Source organism: Arachis hypogaea, chromosome 6 (genome assembly GCF_003086295.3).
Source record: "Arachis hypogaea cultivar Tifrunner chromosome 6, arahy.Tifrunner.gnm2.J5K5, whole genome shotgun sequence".
NCBI classification, from domain to species: Eukaryota; Viridiplantae; Streptophyta; class Magnoliopsida; order Fabales; family Fabaceae; genus Arachis; species Arachis hypogaea.
The window spans coordinates 43,703,079-43,709,497 of record NC_092041.1 but is presented as its reverse complement, the minus strand read 5'-3'; the positions used below and the strand labels follow the sequence as shown (position 1 = coordinate 43,709,497).

Below are 6,419 nucleotides of genomic sequence, written 5' to 3'. Positions count from 1 at the left end.
GAGACACTAGACTCAAACAAGAAATATTTTTGGATTTTATGATTTTTCTGAATTTTTTTTGTGTTTTTCGAAAATTAAGTGGAAAAAGGTATCAAAATTCTTAATGAGAATTCCAGGAATCAGTGCAATGCTAGTCTAAGGCTCCGGTCCAGGAATTAGACATGGCTTCACAGCCAGCCAAGCTTTCAAAGAAAGCTTCGGTCCAAAACACTAGACATGGCCAGAGGCCAGCCAAGCCTTAGCAGATCATTGCTCCAAAAGCAAGATTGATAAAAATCAACAAGCTTTTGTGGTGATAAGTTGAAACCTCGGTCCAATGAAATTAGACATGGCTTCTCAGCCAGCCAGATTTCAACAAATCATCATGAAACTCTAGAATTCATCTTCAAGAATTTCGAAAAAAATAAATACCTAATCTAAGCAACAAGATGAACCGTCAGTTGTCCAAACTAGAACAATCCCGGGCAATAACGCCAAAAACTTGGTGTTGTTGCCGGATCTTGGCACTGATGTTACCAAAAGCTTGCTCAAAACTTGAACAATCCCCGGCAACGGCGCCAAAAACTTGGTGCGCGAAATTGTGAACAATACTTTCTCACAACTCTCATAATCCCCGGTCATGAACCCCAAAAACTTGGTAGCTCAATACCATAGCATTACACAACTTCGCACAACTAACCAGCAAGTGCACTGGGTCGTCCAAGTAATAAACCTTACGCGAGTAAGGGTCGATCCCACGGAGATTGTTAGTATTGAAGCAAGCTATGGTCATCTTGTAAATCTTAGTCAGGCAAACTCAAATTGTAATGGTGATGAACGAAAATAACACAAAGGTAAAGATAGAGATACTTATGGAATTCATTGGTAGGATCTTCAGATAAGCGCATGAAGATGCCTTCCCTTCCGTCTCTCTGCTTTCCTACTGTCTTCATCCAGTCCTTCTTACTCCTTTCCATGGCAAGCTTAAGCAAGGGTTTCACCGTTGTCAGTGGCTACCTCCCATCCTCTCAGTGAAAGCGATTGCATATGCTCTGTCACAGCATAGCGGAATTCATCTGTCGGTTCTCAATCAGGCCGGAATAGAATCCAGTGATTCTTTTGCATCTGTCACTAACGCCCCGCCTTCAGGAGTTTGAAGCATGTCACAGTCATTCAATCATTGAATCCTACTCAGAATACCACAGACAAGGTTAGACCTTCCGGATTCTCTTGAATGCTACCATCAGTTCTCGCCTATACCACGAAGACTCTGATCTCACGGAATGGTTGGCTCGTTTGTCAGACGAGCACTCGGTTGTCAGGCGATCAACCATGCATCGTGCAATCAGGAATCCAAGAGATATTCACTAGAGCCTTGATCGCTTGTAGAACAAGAGTGGTTGTCAGTCACCTTGTTCTTGGGTGAGAATGATGATGAGTGTCACGGATCATCACATTCATCAAGTTGAAGAACAAGTGATATCTTAGAACAAGAACAAGCGGAATTGAATGGAAGAACAATAGTAATTGCATTAATACTCGAGGTACAGCAGAGCTCCACACCTTAATCTATGGTGCGTAGAAACTCCACCGTTGAAAATACATAAGCATAAGGTCTAGGCATGGCCGAATGGCCAGCCTCCCAATGATTTAATAACTAGACGTCCAAAGATACTACAAGAAAAACACCCATTCAGGTACATTTGAAAGGTGTAGCCAAAAGTAAAAAAAAATGATGCCTTAGGCTACGGCTACGCTTTTTGGGCTACGGCTACGCTTTTTGGGGTGATTCCTATTCAGCCGTTGCCTATTCTCAAAGGCTACGCTTTTCTGCACCAAGGGCTATGCTTTTGACGTTTAGGAATAGGCTACGCTTTTCAAGTGATGCTGTCCAGGACCAAAAGCTACGCTTTTCAGCTTTCATTCTTCCAGAATAGGCTACGCTTTTTAACGCTACTGCATTACTTATAAAGCGTAGCCTTAGGTCCCTCTTTTTTTTTATATATACTATAGCTACTATATATAAGTGTAGCCTTAGGTCTTGGTTTTTTTTTTTTGTATACTATAACTACTGTATATAAGTGTAGCCTTAGGTCTTATTTTTTTTTCTATATATATATATATATATATATATATAATTATCTAATAATTATCAATACAACATAATAATTAATATGATTACATGTATAATAATTCTGCATTTTTATTTAAATGAGTTGAATATTATAAAATAAAAATAAATATATAATTATACTAAATAATTTCTTTAAATAATATCAAAATAACCATAATATCACTTAAAATTTACTACTAATAATATCAAAGCTGACACTTCTGTTTCTGACTGTGAAAGTAGAGAACTTAAAATGAATATACAAATATACAAGCGAAACAAATTTGCAGTGACAAGTATTTACAATTTCTTTTGAATTCCAGAGACAAGTCATCACAGTTTGAAGACCAGCATCACCAAATGTATCTGCACTACTACTTCCAAATGATATACTAGCAGCATTGCGCTCCTTCTTTGCCTTCCGAATATGCAAAGCTTCAAGATGGCTATGAAGTATTTTATTCTGAAGGAGGTTGATGACATCAATCACACAAGTTGAAAGAAACCAATGCAATAAAATATAAATAATAAAAATAGTTCACACTATGTGGGCTTGCCACAAGGAAGAAACAGTGTTACTACCTGCTATCAAATACAGTTTATGGACATTCTGTTTAAAATTGCATTACAATGTGACCCACTATTTCTTTTATATTTTGAGTTGAAGATAAAGAGAAAATACAGAGTTAGGAAGAAGAGGTCATTCAATCACCGACAGTGGCACAGACTGCACATTGATAGTGATTAATTAGACTTGCTAACTGTAACTGATCTTAGGTTGCAAACTGCAACCAACACTCACCAAAGATACCAAATAAATTAACAGTCTTGTAAATAATGAATTCCTCATATACACATCAATGGACCACAATTTTTTAATGTGTTGGGTAGACAACAGTTTAATACTAGACAATAAGAGCAAGTTAGGACACAATAATTCAACAAGAACACTGAAAGATAACTGAATAAGGCATCAGTGAAACTAAACGGGTGAAAAGAAAACCTGCTCATTTATTTCATCATATTTCTTCTCAGCGTCATTTCTTGCCTTCTCAAGCAATTCTTCTACTCTTCCCACTTAGCCTTCAGTTGACTCTGCAAAACACAAATATGCAAACAGGGTGAATTATCGGTACATTTATCCAGAAAATCAAACAAGCCAAAATTCCAGTAAATGGGAAAGAATGTATAAAGTAAGTAGACAAAGTGTAAAACAAACTGACAAATGCAACAGTAAACCACGTGGCTTATAGGGAAATCCCAGTGCAAGAAGAAATAAAAAATCCAACTGAACTAGCACTATCAAAGAATCACTAGACACACTGCAAGTTTCACACTGCTAGTATAGCATGAACAAAAACAGCATCCACTTCACCCTGTTATCATAGTTACACATTTACACAATCAAGCCCATAATATCCAAATAACCAATCACATGAAAAAGAAGTTAGCTCTTTTGGAGAAGAAACTCAAACCCAAGGAACAAAAAAAAGCCTAATGGAAATTGGTGTAAACTAATTTACTTTATGTCATTAAATGGAAATCAATTACAGATTAAGCTTGAACTTACTCACCCAAAAAAGTTGAGAACCTCGGCTATTTGATCTGCTAGGTCATCAACAGAAAGAATTGGATAATCTGGAACAATCTCAGGAGCTCCCAACTGCAACAACTCTTGAACAAAGTACAAGATGATAAGAAAGTAAGAACTTAAAATATTATCAATGAAGGAATTTATAACAGTGAGGAGATATATACATCAAGTAACACTGCAAAACAATCAAACACAGCTTAACATGATGAGCACAAAATATTCAAACATAGCTTAACATGATGGAAGCAGGAAATGAATGCTTAATTTACAAAAAGTTGAAGAAATTGGGATCAAAGAACTCAGCAAATCAGAAATCTATGGGAATCTGCAGACTGTGTTTATAGAAATGGATAGCACTCAAGATATAAGCATAAGCCTTCAAACCTTGTCCCAATTACTACATAAACAAAAACCAGATTACAATTTTTTAAAAACTATAAACAGATTAACTTCCAAAGTTGTTAATCACATGTCACCTTATCAATTACTACATAATTTTGATTTCAAGGCATGTTTTGTTTGATGAAACTAAATTTCCTTATCATGAATTATTCAAAGCAGATTCTCCATCTCCAACTTACAATCAATTTCCTCATACTATTTTAACTTTTCCTAATTTTACTACTATATCATCTCATAATACAAGTCAAAATTTTACACCTACTGCTACCTCAACAAATGAGATAAGGGATATTAAAAGAGCAGAGAATTTCAAAAAATAGTGAAGCATCAACTCAAGTGAGAAGCATTACTAACAAAATGAGTATTTATAGCATGAAGACAGAAATATATTACAATTAAGAGAATAGATGAGACTTGGAATCATTGAAGATGTGAAATAATTGAGTACAAGGTTTATATGTTAGTATGGAACAATGATTACTTATACAACTATGAAGCTAAAAACGAACTTAACAAGCAAGATGCAAAATCAGAAAGCAAATTCTAATGAAGCAAGCGACATAAACTCAAAAAATTAGAAAGAGAATACCACAACAAAATAACTTTAACTCCTATCATGTAGTATTCATACAGTAAAATAAAAATGTTCACTCAAACAGAATTCAGAGTAGATTCATAAGATAATACGCATTCAGAAGCTAAAACCTATAACCCTAAAAATTAGAAACAATATGCATTCAGAAGCTAAAAACCCCAAATTAAAAATCATAAAATCAGAACCCTAAACCGCAGGACACCTTCTCACAAAACCAAAGTCAATTCATCACAAATTGAATAAAGAACAAAATTAGAATTCAACACTAATAATAGCAAGTAATGATCAAATGCGATTCTGCACGGGAAAGCTTCTAACACAGATAGCACGGCAGAAATTGAACCAGACATAGAAAACCCCTAATTAAATATGAAATTGTGATATAGAATCCTAATTAAATTTAACCCTAATTTCAGAGTATAGAACAATTTTTCTTCAAGTGGCAATTTTACTATGGTGGTACAGGGTGATCAGCAGAGCATATAAAAGTGCCATTAAACATCTCACCTTACCTTATCATGTGAAAGAAGTTCAAATAAAGGACCAAAATAGCGCTCACAGAGATCTTCCATTACCTGCACAGTAAGATGGACTTCAAGTGTCAACTAATTAAACAGCCTTCCCTACAGAAATTGGACCTGAGTGGCTAACCTAACACTGGGGGCCTTCTTCAAAAGGAATATTGAGCCCAGCTGCATCAACTTGAGCCGTGTGTTTTGTTCTTGACAATGGGGATTAGGAACCCTAATTGCCTAAATCAGAAAAAAAAACTAAAAGCCTACCTATTGTGATGAGGGAAAGCGAATCGAGCAGGGATGGATGGAGCAGAGGCGGCACAAGTAGCAAAGGAGATGCGGAGCACAAGAAAGCAGCGGCGAGCAAAGAAGCAGAAGAGCACAGCGAGGCGGTGGTGCGATGTAGGAGAGCTGCGGCGTTGTTGCGTCGTAAGAGAGCCGCGTGGTGGTGTGGTGTAGCAGAGCCGTGTGAGGATGTGGTGTAAGGAGAAGAGGAAGCTTTGGACGAGGTTGAGGAAGAGAGCAAAGAACTCTCTCAGCTCTTAGCTTTTTGCGAAAGGAGAAGGAGTGCGCGGGTGTTAAAATGGGAAAAAAGTTCCCAAGTGTTATAGCGTGCACATATTAGGAAATGCTAATAAAGCGCACCCAAAGCCTAAGGATTTGACCACTCTTGAAAAGCGTCCTCTTTGATACGAAAAGTGAACCTATAGATATTCACCTACGGCTACGCTTTATAAGTGATTTCTATAATACCTAAGGCTACACTTTTTAAATGATGCCACAATTGTGTATCCTTTTCTCTTATAAAAAGGCAACACAGAGAAAAGCGTAGCCTATTCATAGAATAGGCTACACTTTTCAAATGTAGCTTAAAAAAAGTGTGGCTGAATGGGTATTTTTCTTGTAGTGAGAGCTTTTCCAAGTTTTACAAGAACTCAAATAGAAAGAGGGTCATACTTCCGTTCCACCCAAATTCATAGAATAAAGAATGAAAACAATTATTGGAATATAAATCAAAACATGAATTAAATTAGAAAAAGCAATAAAATCAATCCATACAAATAGACAGAGCTCCTAACCTTAACAATGGAGGATTAGTTGCTCATGGAATATAAAATATAAATTTGTATAGAATTCCCTAATGGAATCCCCCTAATGCACTCTCCCTAATAGAAGAGAAGTCCCCCCTTTTTATAACTAATCCTAATTAATTTAAAATCT

General features: G+C 36.4%; 1 long non-coding RNA gene across 2 annotated transcripts; it reads right to left on the bottom strand.

Moving 5' to 3' along the window:
- Window positions 1-2,179: 2,179 nt before the first annotated feature.
- Window positions 2,180-5,804, bottom strand: LOC112696570 (uncharacterized). 2 transcript variants are annotated; one of them, XR_003150774.3, is made up of 5 exons: window positions 5,335-5,804; window positions 5,196-5,258; window positions 3,667-3,766; window positions 3,096-3,187; window positions 2,180-2,555 (listed from the first exon to the last, which is right to left on the bottom strand). It is a non-coding gene; the product is annotated as an uncharacterized lncRNA (long non-coding RNA). The 2 variants fall into 2 exon arrangements; XR_003150775.3 differs by having other exon boundaries at window positions 5,466-5,804.
- Window positions 5,805-6,419: the final 615 nt, after the last annotated feature.